Source organism: Bos indicus, chromosome 25 (assembly GCF_029378745.1).
Source record: "Bos indicus isolate NIAB-ARS_2022 breed Sahiwal x Tharparkar chromosome 25, NIAB-ARS_B.indTharparkar_mat_pri_1.0, whole genome shotgun sequence".
Lineage (NCBI taxonomy): Eukaryota > Metazoa > Chordata > Mammalia > Artiodactyla > Bovidae > Bos > Bos indicus.
The window spans coordinates 513,244-531,885 of record NC_091784.1 but is presented as its reverse complement, the minus strand read 5'-3'; the positions used below and the strand labels follow the sequence as shown (position 1 = coordinate 531,885).

The window sequence follows — 18,642 nt, the reverse complement described above, 5'->3', positions numbered from 1 at the left end:
TCTTTCTTTGTAAGGGAATAAGTGTCATGCTCATGTGACTACATTGGCTGTCCACTGTTCACGAGCTACCACCTGGAGCTGCTACCGGAGAGGCCAAGAGTACCTCTGAGTACCTTTGCCGCTGAGTACCTCTCTTTCCTTTGCACCGTGGGGGCCCTCCTCCACACCTGCACACCAGAGGCCATTTCTGAGACATGCAGGGACCCTCCTTCAGTTTGCAACAGGTTGCATCCATCGCTGTCCTTTCAATGCTTCCCTTGACACTCAGCTCCTGAGCTCCTTTGTCTGCATTGCGGCCCACCTGGCTGCCATGGGAGGGACACAGCTGACCATGAATCCAAAGCTCAGATCTGACAGGCAGGAATCTGTGTGTAAAGGGCCTGATTAATCATGCTGTAGAGGCTGTAGTGGGCTCTAGGGATCCGTAACCAGGGCTTGGGCCAAAGTGACTCCACAGCTGTTTTAATGCCTGGGGAGGGTTCTGGCTACAGTGGGGGTGGGGTGAGTCTCCTGAGGTTCTGAAGGCCCACTGTGCAGGTTCATGGCACACAGAGAAGAGAAGGCGGAGTCCTTTCCTGGAGCTGGTGGGCTGCGGGCACAGCCATGGATGACCAGGAGTCTGCATCTCACTAGGGGCCGAGGCTGGCACTGAGGGAATCCTCAGTCAGGATTTTTTTCCTTAAAAGCCATCCTAAGTGACTTCAGCTCCATTGCTTTTTGCCAAAAACCTACAATGATCCCAAGAGCTTTGTACACACCAAGGGTGGTGACTGGACATGGAGCCCAGCACAGACGGAAGTCAGTCCTGCCCTGAGTCCCACGGGCCAGCCACACCTTCCCCCTTCCATGGCCTGGCTTTCTTCTGCCAGGACCGGCAGAATGGTGGAAAGGCAAGTGTGGTCTCAAGCTGAGGGGCCCAGCCTGGGCTCCAAGCCCCTGAGCGTCCCCTTGGGACATCTGGTGGACCTAGTTCCCCCTGCCATGGGGCAACTCTCTCTCGGGGAATGTCATGTTTCTTTGCTTTCTGTTGTGATGGGGCACTCCAGTTATCTCAGGGCGATTGGGAAGTCTGCTAGTGTTACATGCTCCCGCCTTAGATGGGAAAACATTATTGCTGCATTGACGCTGCTCACTCGATACTGGGTATCTGTTAAACACAAATGGCAAGGGGAACAGAGCAAAACAGAAAAAAAAAAAAATAGAGAGTTGCTGGGTTGCCTCAAGTCTCACCTGTGATTAAGAGTGTGTACAGCCTGCATGTGAACCCGGGTTCCCACACCTGCCAGCTACCAGGTGCCAGGCGCCGATTTTAGACCCCCAGCTTCACTAAGGAGTCATTGACAGATACAGTTTGTGTGTATTTCAAGTCTACATTGTGATGACTTGATGCCCATAGACGTCGTGGAATGATTGCCCCACATACGCATCGCCTCACACGATTAACTCTCTGTGTGTGTGTGTGCCTTTTATGTTGTTCTTGTAATCCATGAACACAATACAGATAGCTCTCCATTTTTTTTAGATCTTATTTATCTTAGAAGTTTATAGTTTGCTGTATGTTTTGCACATGTTTAATTAGATAACTTGATATTTTCAGTGCCATTATAAATTCCTAATAGAGATAGAATTGACTTGTCTATATTCCCCTGGTAAATCCACTTACTTCAAATCCTTGTAATTGTATTTTTTTTTATACACAATTATGTCCGCAAATAAGTTCTTTTTTTTCCCCTTTGCAACTGTGATAACCCTTTCCTTTTTCTTGACTTATTGTACGGACTAGGATCTCCAGTACAGTGGTGAACAGAAGTAATGAGAATAAGTATCCTTGTCTCTGTCCATTTATCAGAGGAAAAGCTTTCACTATTTCACCATCACACAGGATATTAGCTTTTTTGTAGATATTTTTATCAAAATATGTAAATTCTTCTCTGTTAGTTTACTAAGCAGTTTTTTCTTAGTCATGAACTAAAATTATTACATTAAAAATTCTTAAGTGTATCTTCTGCAGATTTTGAAACAGGTGATTTTTCTTTTCTGTGGTGATTTAACTTTTAAAAATTTTGTGATTCTAAAACAACCCCAACCTGATCTCAATGTATTCTCCTTCAGTTGGACTTTACTTGTTAGTGTTTTATTTAGGATTATTTCATCTATACTCAGAGTCTGTAATTTTACTTTCTTGTACTTCTTCCTTGTTGGTTTTAGTATCAAGGTTATGCTAGTCTTATAAAACAAGTTTGCAGAGTGTTCCTTGTTTACCCCGAGAATTCCTGTGAGACTACTGTTTTCTTCCCTAGATTTTTGTAAAAACTGATTGGCAAAACCAGTTGGTTTCATTGTGGGGAGGCTTTTAATTTCAGATGTAATTTTTTTCATGCAAATAAAATTTTCTCATATTGTATGTCTTCGTGGGTCTATTTCAGTAAAACATTTCCCCCCTGCTAGGAATTTATTGAGATGAGCAGACTCTCCAGTTAGTAAGTGAACTGTGGTTCATAATATTTTTCTTATCTGCAAGATGTGTTGTCTCCCCTTTTAAAAACCCTTGATGCTGGTGATTTGTGCTTTGTCTCTTTTTCTTAATAAGTCTTTCTAGGGGTTTATCAGTTTTATCATTCCTTTCAAAGTGCCAACTTTTGGCTTTCTTTTTAAATAAACTTCATATTTGCTTTCTGTTTCCTTGTTTTCTGCTCTTTTTTTTTTTTTTCCATCTGCCTTGTGTTTCATTCGCTATGGTGTTCTTTCTGGTTTCTTGGGAGAGAGGCTTAATTGATTTTTAGCCTTCCTTCTTTTCTAGTATACGTGTTTAAGGCTTTAAGTTACCCTCTAAACATAGTTCGCTGCATCCCACAAGTTTGAATAAGCCAGATTTTCATTATCTTTTATGGAAAAGTATTTTCTAATTTTCATTGTGTTTTTTAAAATTATTAATCAGGAAATTCTTCAAGCAGTATGTCATTTAACTTCCGAATGTTTGGGGAGGTTTTTCTAGTGACCCTTGTTTGATTTCTAGCTTAATTCCATGAAGAGCCCTGTCTTCGTCTTTTTGGGCTACTGTTATAAATCCCGTAGACTAGCTGATAAACAACAGAAAGTTGTTTCTTGTAGGCCTGGAGGCTGGGGAGTCCCAAGATCACCAGCAGGTGCCTCGTCTGGTGAGGCCTGTTTCCTGGTTCCTAGACTGCCTGCTGCTTCTCCCTGTTCTCGCAGCACAGGAGCCCATTCCCTCCTGGCCTGACCCCTCCCAGAGTGCCTGTCTCTTTGGATCATCACCACCTGCCGGATGAAGTTTGAGGGCCCATAAACCATCAGCCCATTGCAATCGCTAAGTATACCCTGCATTATTTCAGTCCTTTGAAATAATTTGTGCTTTCCTAATGGCCCAATATATATTCTTTTTGTTATATGTTCCTTGGGCTCTTGAAAATAATATGTATCAGTGGGATGCAATGTTCCATGTGTATCAGTCAGATCAGGCTTGTCACTCATGTAATTCAGATTCCAGTAGCCACATTGAGTAAAAGCAGAAGTAGGTGAAATTACCTGTAATATATTTTATTTTAGCACACATAAAATATCATTTCAGTGTGTAATCAACATGATAAAACCTAATGAAATAGTTCACATTCTTTTTTTCATGCTCAGTCTTTAAAATCCAGTATGTGTTTTAGGCTTGCAGCGCATCTCATTGTAGAGCCAGCCATATTTCAGGTACTTCATGGCTGCAGGTGACTACATACCAGGGGGCCCAGTTCCACGAGAGATGTGTCTTTAATGTCTCCCACTGGGATTATGAACTCAGCTGTTACTCCTTTTCTATTTCTGTCAGTTTTTATGTATTGATATTTTGAGGTTATGTTATTAGGTACATTCAAATTTAGAATCCTCATCTTGCTAGACTGAACTTGTGTCAGTATGAGATGCTCCTTTTTATCACTAGAAATGCTTCTTTCTTTAGAGACTATTTGACAGTGATGTTGCCACATCAGTTTTCTGTCCTTGTTGGCCTGGGTATCTTTTAGTTTCACCTGTCTAAAAGATATTCCATCTTAACATGTAGCTCTGTGAATAGTGTACAGTTTTCATTGGAATCAGTGTGACACTTTATCTTTTAATGAGAGTGTTTGCTCTGTTTATAATGTTGATATTCAGTGTGTAGACACCATGTTGCTGTGTGTTTTCTGTTTGTCCCACCTAGTCTGTGTTCTTTGCTCTTGCCTTCTTTTAGAAGTTTGAAGTGTTTCTCTAGTCCTGTGCTCCTCTGTCAGGTTGTTAGGTGCACATTTGCAGACACAGCGTGTGTTTTACACTCAAGACTAACTTAGTACTTTTACTGCCTCCCTGACTCGACTGTTTCCTCCTTGTCACTGTTACACTTTGAACTGTTAGATATATATTTGGCGTTAACATCATTGTTTTGTAGAGTTAATATTTACCCTCACAGTTACCTCGTTGTTGGTCTCTACTTGTTTTTTATATTTCCGTCATAGACTACTTTTCTTTTTCCCAAAGCACTGCCTGAATATATTTTTAGTTCATTTGTGTGGGTGATGAATTGTCTCATTTCCATTTGCCCTCAAAGTCTCTATTTTGCTTTCACATTCGAAGAGTATTTTTGTTGAGTATAGAATTCCAGGTTGGTGGTTATTTGTTTTTCAGCATTTTACAGATGCCAGTCCATTATCTTCTGACTTCCTTGTTCTTGGAAAGTCAGCTCTCAGTGTTGCTGTGCCACTAAAAGCCACACCTTTTTCCTCTGAGTGCTTGAACATGCTGTTCTTGCCTTAGGCACCTGCAGAGCTGCTGAAACCAATGTGTGGTTTCATTTTTGAGTCAGTGGTCTGATTCTTGAACCACCTCTTGCCACTGTCCCTGTCAGCCAGTTCAGTCGCTCCGTATCTGCCCCGTTGCGACCCCATGGACTGCAGCACACCAGGCTTCTCTGTCCATCACCAACTCCCCGAGCTTGCTCAGGCTCATGACCATCGAGTCATTGATGCCATCCAACCATCTCATCCTCTGTCGTCCCCTTCTCCTCCTGCCTTCAGTCTTCCCCAGCATCAGGTTCTTTTCCAATGAGTCAGTCCTTCGCATCAGGTGGCCAAAATATTGGAGCTTCGGCATCAGTCTTTGCAGTGAATGTTCAGGTCTGATTTGCTTTAGGAGTGACTTGTTGGATCTCCTGGCAGTCCACAGGTCTCTCAAGAGTCTTCTCCAACTCCCCAGTTCAGAAGCATCGATTCTTTGGCGTTCAGCCTTCTTCATGGGGCAACTCTCACATCCATACATGACTACTGGAAAAACCATAGCTTTGACTAAATGACCTTTGTCGGCAAAATAATGTCTCTGCTTTTTAATATGCTGTCTAGGTTTGGCATAGCTTTCCTTCCAAGGAGCAAGCATCTTCTAATTTCACTGTCTACAGTAATTATGGAGCCCAAAAAATAAAGTCTGTCACTGTTTCCATTGTTGCCCCATTTATTTGCCACGTAGTGCTGGGGCCGGATGCCATGATCTTCATTTTTTTGAATGTTGAGTTTTGCCAGCTTTTTTACTCTCCTCTTTCACTTTGATCAAGAGGCTCTTTCGTTTCAACCCCTGGAGGCATTTCTTATTCCCCTTTCTCTTTTCTCCACCATGAAGGTCCCCATTTATACTTTTTAACAACGTAGTTTAACAAGGGGCTCCTTCAGTATATTCTATCCTTTTTTTCTCTCTTATATATATTTTTTACCTGACCCATCCTTCAGTTCACTGATCATCTCTTCAGCTATGTCCAATTTGATGTTAAGGCCAGAGACTGAGTTCTTAAATTCAGTCACTGTTATTGTAAAGTTCGAGAGTCGGTTTTGATTCTCAGAAAGTTTTCCTTTCGTCAAGTATATTTTTCAACAGGTGACATTTGCATCTAATACCTCTAGCATACCTCTGATATGCTGATATACATCTGATACCTCTGGATCTGGTTCAGTTTTTTTTTTTTTTTCTCTTGGTCCTGTTTGTTGTTACACCCTCTTTTGCTTTTTTGATTGCATGTTGGACATTATGTTTGGAAAACCCTAGAGGTTCTGAGTGATGCTGTCTTCTCCAGAGTCTCCTCTGACACAGACCTCCAGTGGGGACAGAGCTGTCTGTTCACTCAGGGCCTGAGGGACTTGAGGCTGGGGGTTCCTTGTAAGCTCAGTTTCAGCAGCCTTCACCCACCTTTCCCCCCGAGCCCAGGGAGGAGCTTTCCAGCGTCTCCATCTGGAAGCCTGGGCTGCCTCCCAGGGCCGCCCTCTTCTCAGCAGGTCCTGAAGCCCACCATCTGTCTCCTGAGCACCACGAGGTGACAGATAGTGCTCAACCAGTTCGGGCAGAGTGTTGGGTACATTTTCTGATATCCGAACTGATTCTCTAGGCCTGCACACAAATTTTTGTCTTCCCAGCCCAAGGAACCATCCAGAGCTGTGTTATCCAGTCCCCTCTGCTTGACTTTTTCCCTGCCTTTTCTTCGCAGAGTCGGCTTTGTTCAGATGGCCCAAGGGAAGGAGCGGGCCTCTCAGTCTTCAGTTCCCTCACTGGGCTTCCCTTTTGTTTGAAATCTTGGATTGTGGCTGCCTAAGGACCTCTTTTTAAACTGTATTTAGCTTTTCTAGTTCTCGGTAGGCTGACCTACAAGCTGCTTGCATCTGTCACTGGAAGTGGGGACACGCTGGGTGTAGTCTGTCATCTGAAGCCACATGCAACAGTCACAGTACTTGTATTGATCAACTTTGATACTGGGGAAAACAAGAACCAGGTGTCCTTGCTTAGTACCCACGGTTGTGTTTCTGGTCAGAATCCCCAGCTTGCCCAGGCTGTTTCAGTGCCACGTGAACTTGGGAAGGAGGTGGAGCAAGCAGCCGACGTGGCCTGGAGACAGAGGAGCCGGTCTCCCCTCTTCCCTTGCCCCTGCCGGCCCAGGGCAGGCCTTGCAATGACGGGCTGCTGGTGGTGGAGGCCAAGGCTGAGGAGGGAGGGGTTACGTGACCTGTATTCTGTGACATGGTCACATGTGGGTTTTCTTTTTCAGTTTGAAAAAATGACTGCTTTTAGTCTTCCCTCCAGTTTTACTTTAAGGTGGAAAATGAAGATTTTATTCTTAAAGTTGAGCACAGTGATTTTACAGTCTTTTTGAAAGCAACAGTTGAGGTTTTAAAAACACATCTCAGAGAACTCCAGTAGATAAAGCCAAAAAAAGAGAACGTGTTCAGGGTGAACTGTGGGCAGGACCCCAAACTGTACTCTGTCTCTCCCAGAGTGTGTAATTGGTGAGATGGGTGGATATAGGACCCCAAGCACCCTGGGGACTGAGGCCCTCAAGTGACAGCAGAGGTCCAGGCTGAGCCAGGAGCAAGTGGCCTGTGCCCTGGCAAGTGGAGAGCCGCAAGGGTGGGAGTGGGGCCAGGAGAGGGGTGGGAGACTCGGGGGCGGAGGGTGGGGCAGCACCTGGTGGCGTCTGGGAGGCACTGGCTGTCGTGGCTCGAGGCAGGGACACCCCTGAACCTCCACCTTGCAGCCCCCACGGAGCAGAGTCATCTGACAGCCCAGGGTTGAAGTTAAAAGGGCGAGTTCACAGCAGGTTGAATGAACCCCTGTACCCACTGTGGCTTCATTTTAAGTGCCTGGAGCGAGGTTGGTCAAGCCCTTGCTGAGCTTGAGTGAGGGAGTCAGTCAGGGAGGACTGAGCTCAGGGTGAGAGTGAGGGGCAGCTAGCGTGGTGAGTCCTCCTCAGCCGGGTGGATTCTGGGGACGCCCTTGAGTTCATGGGTGCCCTTTCAGTAGCCTCACTGGAGGCTTGTTTGGGGCTTAAAGGGGTGCAGAAGCCCACTTAGAAGACGTGCTCATTCCCAGGGGTGGTGGTTTCTGAAGGAGTTTATACTGGTCGGTTCGACTGTGACCCAGTACCTTGCAGGGTCATGTTTGACAGGGGGCCTGAGCCATGGGCACGGCCTTCCTTCTCCCGCACCCCACACTCACCTGTCATCTTTTTGGCAGCCCGTCCCCCCTCTCTGTACCCTTGACGGTGGGCCTGAGCCCAGCCCCCCTGTTACGACAGAGCCCCTTGTGACTGAGTGGGTTCCGGTTCTGGGCTCCTGGGAGACGTGCTGGAGGCAGAGCCTTCGTGCCATTTCTCCTTGAGACAGTGGTGCTATTGGTCATAGTGTGAGAGCAGTGGTCATAGTGTGGGAGTGGTGTGTGTGAGAGCAGTGTGTGTGAGAGCGGTGGTCATAGTGTGAATAGCAGTGGTTGTAGTGTGAGATTGGTGGTTATAGCTCAGGAGCGGAGGTATCCTACCGTGAAACAGCAGTTGCCCCCGAGTAGGGGGCTGCCCCCATCCGCGAGGATGGGTTGCAGAAGGGCCCGCCTGTGGGCGCTTTTTCAGTGCTGCAACCCCAAGGCAAAGGCCAAGACAAGGAAGAACTTGGCCTCGGCCCAAGTCCTGTAAGGAGAGTGGCCTGAGGTGATGTCAGGATGCATTTAACAGGAGGCTTCCTGTGTGCTGTTTTGGATCTGTCAGGAATTCTCTGCTCCTTATTAATTCCTGAATACTCAGGAATTAAGAGGAGAGGCAAGCCTCTCCTGCTGGCTGAAGAATCCAGGCATGTCCTTCATTAATTTTTCTATGCAGTGATAAGTACCCTCTTCCTTCTTGTGAACCATACGGTAAAAGTGACTGTTTACAACTCTCTCTCTCTTTAATATGGATCGCCTATGTTTTGTAAGTCTGGAATTTTAATCTTTATCTTTGCTGAGAATAACTACCTTGTAAGACAGTATATATTTCCACACCATGTTGATTAAAACACCTTTGTTCCATCAGAGCTCTGGTCCCCGTGTCTTTCTCTCTCTCTCTCTCTCTATCTCTTTTTCAGGCTGATCCCCTGGAGCTCTGCAGAGGCTCTCTGAATTCACTTTCCTGCCTGGGCTTCTAAGACCCTCTCGAGAAGGCACTTTGCATGTTCACTCCATTGAGAGGGCACCTGAGGCCTCTGTGAACAGAGCAAGCCCTGTGTCGGGGGCTTTATTGGCTTTCTGCATAAGCCAAGGAATATCAGCCTCTTTCTGTCCCTTACCTTCTTATCGTCAACTCCGGACCACCAAGTTCCGGTCCATTAAAGGACCTCAACAAGTGGCACCCAGAACAGGGACTTGGTGCACGTAGGCAGATTCTTGGACGGAGTGACCCCAGGGCCTATTGAGGCCGGTAAGTACTAAGACATGGGTAAAAAGGCTGGAAAGCCCCATCACTTTTCTACTTTAATTCATCACTTATTTAAAGTTCAGGGATCTAACGAAATGCATGCTGATTTTTTAGCTAGATTAGAAACTGCTATTTCCCGTAGTGTATTTGGAGAAGCCAAAAGGCAACTAGAGAAATTATTTGCTTTACAACTCTCTCTCTCTTTAATATGGATTGCCTATGTTTTGTAAGTCTGGAATTTTAATCTTTATCTTTGCTGAGAATAACTACCTTGTAAGACAGTATATATGCCCACACCATGTTGATTAAAACACCTTTAATTACTTGCAAATTACCTGCATTATGTGATAATGCAAATCAGGGATGTCAAAAAGCTATGGCTCCAATTCGTGAGAAAGGGACTATTGATTATTTGAAGGCTTGTCGCAATCTAGGATTAGAAACTCAAAAGATGCAAATGGTAGCTGAAACAATAGCTGCTGCCTTAAGAAAGGGAAATAAAGGATGCTTTACATGTGGAAATAAGAACCATTTGAAAAGGGACAGCCCTAAGAAAGCTTAAAAAAAAAAAGAAAAGAAAAATATATAAAGATAAAAGACCTCCAAAAATCTGCCCTCGCTACAGTAGAGGAATGCATTGGGCAAAAGATTGTAAGTCTAAATCTGACATTGAAAGGAAACCTATTCCAGAAAACTGCAAGCAGGGACCCCCCAGGTCCCCTTCAGCAAAAACCTGAGACAAATTCCATCTTTTACCTGAAACCCTCAACATCTGGCAGTGCTGCCATCGATATACCAGCTTTGGTTTTAGATACTATGAAGTTAATGAGCTCTATTTAAATTCAAATTCACGTGAACTGAAAAATATTAAATATATATAATTATTTACATATGAGTATAATTTAAATATAATTGTTTGCTAATCTAATTAAGACATGTCTTAAATCATCAACATTATATAATACTTTTATTATGCCTAGGTTTAAGGTAAACTAAATTTGTCACAAAAGGTAACTCTTTATATATATATATATATATATATATGAGATAAAAACTTTTGGATAAACTATTAAAAGTTATTATATTTTTAATAGAATAATCTATTATTATAATCTGTTATTATAATCTAAAATAGTCTCTTAGGATTGGAATAACTTAAATTTCTAGAGTTGTACTAAACTAAATAATAAAAGTTTATTAAATAGCTAGGTCATTTCCAAATAAAATAAGATTTTAAAACATTAATTACTAAACATTAAATTCCTCTTACAAAAAGTTTTTCTTACAGAAAGACTAAAGAGATTTTAAACTATTAATAAATATATTTTATAATGTATAATATATTGATATATATAAATATAAATATATATTTATATGTAATAAATATATTCACCAATCTATAAAATGCTAATGTACAAGACACTTCATAGTTGCTAAGGAAAAGTGAGATATATGCTTTTAATAAAAAGATATAAGATATGACATACTCAGATATACATTCCACATTTTCCCTGGGGGCCCCTCCTCATTTAACAAACAATACAATTATTAAAATAACTTGGAAGAATGACGAGCCTATTTGGACAGAGCAGTGGCCCCTCACGAAAGAGAAATTACAGGCAGCTAAGGAACTTATAGATGCACAACTAGAATTAAAACATATTGAAGAATCTTGTTCTCCTTGGAACTCTGCTATCTTTGTCATAAAAAAAAAAAAAAAAAAAACTAACAAATGGAGTCTCCTAACAGACCTTAGAAAAGTTAGTGCATCTGTGAAACCTATGGGTGCATTGCAACCAGGACAAGATTGCTTTTTTAATAAACCTTTACACCCTTTAGACCAATAGAGATTCGCTTTCTCTCTCTCTTATCCTAATCATATTAGACCTCATAAACGGTACCAATAGACTGTACTGCCACAAGAGATGATGAATTCTCCCACCATGTGTCAGTACTACGTAGCCAAAACCCTTGAGCCTGTGAGAAAGCAATTTCCTAACTTTCTTGTTATTCACTATATGGATGATATATTGTTTCCGGCTCCATCTATCTTAAACACTGAACACATGTTTGATATAGCTCAACTATGCTTTAAAAACTCTAGATGAATCATTGCCCCTGAAAAAATTCAAACCTCTACACCATACTATTACTTGGGGTTCGTTGTTAATAGGCAACGCATTACTCCCCAACTAACTCAGATCCGTGCTGATAAATTATCAACCGTAAATGATTTTCAAAAGCTCTTAGGTGATATTAATTGGATTAGACCTTCTTTAGGCATTGCTAATTATCAACTGAATAGTCTATTTAGTACTTTAAAAGGAGATCCTGATTTAAATAGCCCTCGTTCACTTTCTCAAGAGGCACGAGAAGAACTCTGTTTGGTGCAAAATAAATTACAAAAACAATTTCTTACTCGCATCAAAATAGATTTACCTCTAGAATTGTTTATACTCCCCTCTCATTCTCCCACAGGACTTATTGCCCAACAAGAAGACCCAGTAAAATGGATCTATACCCGTTTTATGGAAATAAAGTCACTTACACCCAACCTTGATTTAATTGCTCTAATCGTTATCAATGGAAGAATTAGGACTAAAACTCTAATTGGCTCCGATCCTCATAAAATTGTAATACCTATCAATAAATACATATTACAGGTATTCCTTATAATGCACAGACACAAGACATAGTCAAAATAAACACATCACACACTAAAGTTACAAATAAAAAAAATTAAAAAGGGGAATACACAGGTACACTACTGTCTTCCTTATCTAAAGCAGACTTTACTAGGTTCTAACATGTTTTCTAAACCTATAACTATTGTTACTACAGCTTTATTTGTTTTAAATTTTTTAACCTCTTCTTAAGATTCGACCCAAGGGGGCCCCCGGCATTCAAAATGGAGATGAAATAAGAACCCCAGGAAGAAGAAATTCCAATACAGGCCATGTCTGCTCCAAAGATCTCCAGAAAGCACCGCCTTCGACGGCATCACCCTGATGATCTCCTCACTTGGAGACAAATAAAAGCCCTACTAATCAAGCTGAAAATTTGGTCTCTCAACAGGGGTTGCCTCCGAGTCCTGAGTACATTCTCCTGGCAATGCTCAGTCTTTTGGCCTGTACCTCCCCCTGCTCAAGCTCAGACTAACACCCAACCCCCCTCTATTGCAGGTGGTCGAATGGACGGAGAGAGGACCAATCATTTCAACTAATGACTCTATACATATGCTTTCTCCCTAGTACATGAAAGGGCCTTCACACCCTGGGCAGGAAAGAAAACTAATTAATATTTCTTTAGGCTATGAAGTCCTTCCCTTGTGCACGGGCCCAGCAAAATTGTGCATAAACGTCAGCCGACAAATTTGGGCTGACAAATTTGGGCTTTCATCCTACCTCCAAAAGAAGACTTTCAGACACTGCTTGGATTATTTACTGCCCTTTCGTTGTCTGTAAACCATGTTTATACTACTGAAACTTTCGGGAAAGAGTTAGGGAAAGAACAAAGAACTTTATGCAAAGGGTTTACTTATAAAAACTTTACTTATACTCCCATTCCTTGGGACAAATGTCAAACCAATCAAGAAAATCAATGTTTGTGGCTAATCATACAATTGTTGCTTGGGGACCCCATGGTATGTGGTTATCTGACTGCTCAGATGATATTAACAACACTGTGTGTGATATGGAAGGTCACTGACACTATGATGGAACATTACTATGACAAACGACTTCTTGAGTGACTTGACTATGGATTAGCCCCACCTCCTCCTAAGATCGTCCTCCATAAACAGAGTGGGCCTGAACAATGGGCCATTTGGAAACTTGCTGCAAGCATCAGAGCACAGAAGAACTTGGAACTTGGACCGGACATTTCATAGGGACCAGTCGTCATAGTAACTATTTCTTTCGCTACAGTCAGTCATATTTTATACAGGCCTGTGTCCCACTTCCTTTTGTTATAGCCATAGAAAATTTACAATTTAATAAGACTTTTACGTTCTGTAACTTGTATTAATTGCAAACTATATACTTGTATTAACACCTCTATTTCTTTAAGCTTTTTGTGTTATTCCTGTTCACGTCAATCACAGTGCCTACAACTGGGAACAAATCAAATTTCATTTAATAAATATACGTGATAATGCCTCTCTGAATGTACAATTACTATAAAAGAAAATCTTTAAAACTTTTTTCTAAAAATCTGCCCTCTTCCCCTAATTTGGAAACTTTAGCTGAACAAATTACCTGGGCTAGACCCACGAGGATGGTTTCAAAGTATTACCCACAGTATCGGGTCTGGAACTGTAGCTTTGGTGATTGTCTTGATAATTATATTTGTTGTTTACCGTCGCCTTTCTATAAGGTTGGTTAATACTAACCAAATTCATTTGGTCAAGACCTTTTTTTTACAAATATAATAAAATAGAGGGAATTGTCAGGAAGCATTTAACAAGAGGCTTCCTGTGTGCTGTTTTGGATCTGTCAGGAATTCTCTGCTCCTTATTAATTCCTGAAGAGGAGAGGCAAGCCTCTCCCACGGGCTGAAGAATGCAGGCATTTCCTTCATTAGTTTTTCTATACAGTGATAAGTACCCTCTTCCTTCCTGTGAACCATACGGTAAAAGTGATCGTATACAACTCTCTTCCCTTTAATATGGATCACCTATGTTTTGTAAGTCTGGAATTTTAATCTTTATCTTTGCTGAGAATAACTACCTTGTAAGACAGTATATATGCCCACACCATGTTGATTAAAACACCTTTGCTCCATCAGAGCTCTGGTCCCCATGTATTTCTCTTTCTCTCTCTCTCTCTCTCTCTCTCTTTCAGGGTGATCTCTTGGAGCGCAGAGGCTCTCTGAGTTCACTTTCCTACCCGGGCTTCTAAGACCCTCTCGAGAAGGTGCTCTCCGTCTTCACTCCATCGAGAGGGCACCTGAGGCCTCCGTGAACAGAGCAAGTCCCGTGTCGGGGGCTTTATTGGCTTTCTGCATAAATCAAGGAATATCAGCCTTTTTCTCTCCTTTACCTTCTCATCATCGACTCTAGACCACCAGGTTCCAGTCCATTAAAGGACTTCAACAAGGTGAGAGCAGCCAGGGACTACGCCCGTCGGATTGGCCCTCACCCAGTGAAGCGTTGGGGTTGTGTTTCATTTTGTTAGCATTGTTGTGGGCCCTGCTGGCCAGGGCATTTTGGCCTTAGTGGGCAGGATCGACCCCAGCAGTTTACCTTGTAAGAGGTTGTGCAGGTGCTGCATAGAGGATGGGCGGGGGCCCCACAAGAAGGGAAACACTGGCTGGAGGAGTCACGGGGGCACGTGGACTGAGCTATCAAGTCAGTCCTTGAAGCAGAAAGGCTAAGCCCCTTAACGTCTCCGTTCTTCCAAGGAAAGAATACACTGGCTGGAAGAGTCTCTGGGGCATGAGGATCGAGCTAGAGAGTCAGTCCTTGAAGCAGAAAGGCTAAGCCCGTTAATGTCTCCCATCTTACAAACCACGGACCAATGTGTCCAGTATTTTAATGACGGGTACCTACTGCTTACGTGTATGACATACACCCTCATAGCTTCACATGTCTACTACATGCCTCTTACAAGTGCTGGGCACTGTTCTGGGTGCTGGACACTCAGTATGTAGTAGGGGATATGTAGTCCAGGATCTTTCTATTTCTGCAAAGAAAAATAGAAGAACAAAAGACTCCGTGTGGTTCAGCTTGAGCAAGTTCACCACGTGGACGGCCCTGCATGCATGTAAATTGTGGTAAAATACATATAACATAAATTTAACATTTTAACCAGTTGACTGAATGACTGGGTGGCTTCAGTGGAGTCAGGCTAACAGATGGCCTTGGGGTGCCATCCACCTTTGTCCCAGAGGAACACTCCAAATCTTGGTGGCCTTGTAGACCTTCCCTTTATTCTTCACTCTCCCCAGTGGCTCTAGGTCATTGGTCTGTGTGTCATTTAAGAATCTCTTTATCCACTTTGTTGTTAGGTTTATGTTTTGGAAAGCTTCTCAGACGTCCCTGGGACTTGAGAAGGCAGGCTTGGATTCCGGGTTCTCCCCTGCCACGTGCCTGCCAGGTCGAGGTGGAGGCCAAAGGCCAGTCTGAGTTGTGGTGGTCTATGTGGTCTTGGGGTCAGTGGACCCCCTCTTCTCTGGAAGGGCAAGGACATCCTTTGTGTGAAGCCTGGAGAGACTTGACAGGGTCAGTCTTCACAGTCTCTCTCTCTTTTTAATTTATGTTTGCATTTAGTTTCTCATTTAACTGTTTTCTAGGAGTTTCCAACTCCTAGTGTAGAACTCAAAATATGCAGGGACCAGCTTCTTAAAAGAGAAGAAGAAATTGCTGAACTGAAAGCAGAAAGAAGCAACACCAGGGTCAGTAGGGGGATTCTCATGTGTTGACATTTGCCCCACGTGGGTCACCGCTAGCCTCCGTGTTGCTGTCTTTAAACTCTGTCTGATTTTCAAGTCATTTTTCACATCTTCCCACTGAGCAGACCAGGGTGGATCAGTTCGGGGTTTTCATACCTTACTCCAAATTTATGATGAGAGCTAATGTAATTTTAGTACCTTTGAGAGGGAAGTTCTCAACTTACATTTTTGTCCACGCTACACTTTGTGTGGGATCTTAGTTCCCCAATCAGGGATTAAAACCCATGACCCCTGCAGAAGGGTGGACTCTTAACTACTGGGCCCCTGGGGAAGTCCACTCTTAACTTTAGACTGAACTGGCAGGATTCCAACGTGCCTTAGCATGTTTCCAGCTGTAGCGTGAGGCTGAAAGGAGTTATCGGCCCTGAAGTCAAGCATGAGGTTGAAAGTGCCCCTTTGGCCCTGCCCTGCAGCTGCTGTTGGAACACCTGGGGTTACTGGTTTCCCGGTACGTTCCATCCCTCTGGATTACAGTGGGCAAGTGGCAGGCACAGTCCCCAGCTAACATGACCAGTGAGGTGGAGGTGCTCAGGGCACTGAAATTGCTATTTGAGCACCACAAGGCCCTGGACGAGAAGGTACCAGCCACCCATCCATCCTGGATTTGTACACTTAGTGCCTTGTTTTGACCTCACCGATTGCCTGGAAGTGCTGTGTTCCTTCCCTGTCAAAACAAGGCTAAGGCTTCCTTTCCCCCTTAGAGACCCTCCTACGGCTCTCTAAGCCACGAGTAAGACCTGACTAAGGAGATCGCACTCAGGAAGTCATAGAAAAGCAGTCACAGGAGGAGAGCCAGTTGAAGGAGTGCCTGGCAGCCCTCTCTTTCCACCTTACAGATCTGGAGGAAGACCTGGACACGGCCAGGAAGAACCTCCTCAAGTCCAAGGACATGAACACGAAACTGCAGTGGGACATCCGCGAAGTGAGTGATGGCGGTCGTGTCTGCCTGAGGTGGACTGTGGGTCCCTTCTTCTCCCGGTGATCTCAGCCTTGGGATGGCTGCGTGAGTAAGAGCAGAGCACTGGAGAGACCACAACTGGCTGCCTCCCCACCTCTGCGTTGAGGTCTCTGGGGTAGAAGAGGCCTGGTCCAGGCAGTCCGTTGGCAGTGGACCGACATGAGGGCAGCCCTGGCGCTGTGCTGCACCCTGGGTGTGGACTCCTCCTTTCCACAAGTTCTAGGGGGCCCATTGTGCTCCTTTTGTAAAAATTCATTCATCCATTCATTCATTAATTGGTGTATAGTGGCTTTACACTGCTATGTCAATTTCTGCTGTACAGCAAAGTGAATCAATCATCTATCTATCTATCTGTCTATCTATCTGCCTCTCTTTTAGATTTCCTGCCCATTTACTTCACCACAGAGCACTGAGTAGACTTCCCTGTGCTGTACACTAGGTCCTTACTCATTGACTTTATGTGTAGTATCAGTACTGTATATATGTCAACCCCAGTCTCCCAGTTCATCCCCGCCTCCACCTGCCTGTTGAATGCTGAAATTTCCTTCTGATTCCCTCAGACGAGTCTGGTGACATCTGTGGAGCCCGTTCTCTCAGAGAGATGGGAGCATGCTGTGTGGGCTCTGCTGAGGCAGCTTGCCTGGCCATCTTCTCGAGTTTTCTGAGGTTCCGCTCCTTGAAGGGATGTGTGACAGTGATACAGTCAGACAAGTCGAGTGATGTTTGCTCACCCTCAGATCTTCAGGCCCGAAGAAATGTGGAATCATGATGTTTCTGGTGGTCGTGTCTGTGGGGGTCATGATTTATGAAAAACATTCCAGGGATGTGGTGCTGCTACGGGAATCGTCCCCACTGCCAGCCAGCCAGCCAGTCAGCCACCCTGTCCTTCTGGTGGGAAAGTGTTGCCCCGCACTGCTGGTGGGCACTGGCTGGGGAAGGAGAGTCAGGTGGGGTTGTGCTGGCCTGGCTGTTGGGAGCGTTGCCCGGAGCTCAGTGAGCAGCTGAGGGGCCGTCCGTCCGTTGGTGGGCGGTGGGCGGTGTCGGGTGCTCGCAGACCCTCCCAGAGCAGGGTCACTAACAACCGCCAGGGGCGCCCTTCTGCCTGTGATCTTCTCCAGGCTTGGTTTCTCCTCCCCCCTGGCATCTCTGCTGTCCTTCCCCGGTTGGCCTCGTAGTCCGACCTTTTGTCTTCCAGAAGCTCTGCCACTAAGGAGGCTAAACGGTTCAAACTTCCTTCCCAGCTTAGGAAGGTAGAATGTGTGCCTCGCGCGTCCTGCACTTGGCGCTGCCTGCTGCCTGCGCTGGCTTGCCACATGCAGTCCGAGGAGGGGGCGCAGTGGCGGCGGTTGCGGCGCCCAGGGCAGAGGGGAGCACGTCTTCTCTCACGAGCCGGTCACCAGCACCCTCCGTGAGCCACGCGTCACACACAAAACTGCACAGGCTGCGTGAGCAGGCATGCGGGCATGCCCCCCACGAACCTGGGGCCCGTGGTCCACACAGAGCATGGTCTGCTTGCCGCCCCTGCGGTCACAGCCCGCGTGCCGTCAGGACAGGGTCGTTGAGAGCGGAGCTGATGCTGTTCTTGGCGGACAGGTGGAAGAGAGTCATGGCAGCATGGAGAATAGGCTGTGCCAGATGGAGGCCCAACTGGAGGAAAAGAAAAAGGAGCTGCAGCGGGTGCCTGTGCTGACGGGGAGGCGGCGTCTGGGCAGGAGACACGGCTTGGGCGGGGGCCAGCGCTGCCTTTCTCCGCCGCTCCCTTCTCTGCCGCCGAGTGTGTGCATGTGTGGCCCCATCTGCTGATCCGGGCACCCACCTCCTTGGGAGCAGGGCCAGAGATGGTCGCCCATAGGCGGTGGGCAGGAGCCAGGGCGTCCCCACGTTCAAAGAGGCTGCTTGTTGCTCTGACCAGCCAGTCTGGGAGCTGCTTGGGATACAGGTGGACCTCCCAACTGCCCCTCAGACAAACCTGAGGGTGCCAGCCCGGGGCCCATGAAACTGAAGG

General features: G+C 45.0%; 1 protein-coding gene and 1 long non-coding RNA gene across 3 annotated transcripts in view; one reads left to right on the top strand and one right to left on the bottom strand.

Moving 5' to 3' along the window:
• LOC139179644 (liprin-alpha-1-like) overlaps positions 1-18,642 on the bottom strand; it is a 304,559-nt gene that overhangs the window by 133,035 nt on the left and 152,882 nt on the right. The gene's annotated exons all lie outside the window — the stretch shown is intronic.
• On the top strand, positions 3,884-17,535 carry LOC139179655 (uncharacterized). Its single transcript, XR_011563965.1, has 3 exons — positions 3,884-9,232; positions 14,071-14,325; positions 16,516-17,535. It is a non-coding gene; the product is annotated as an uncharacterized lncRNA (long non-coding RNA).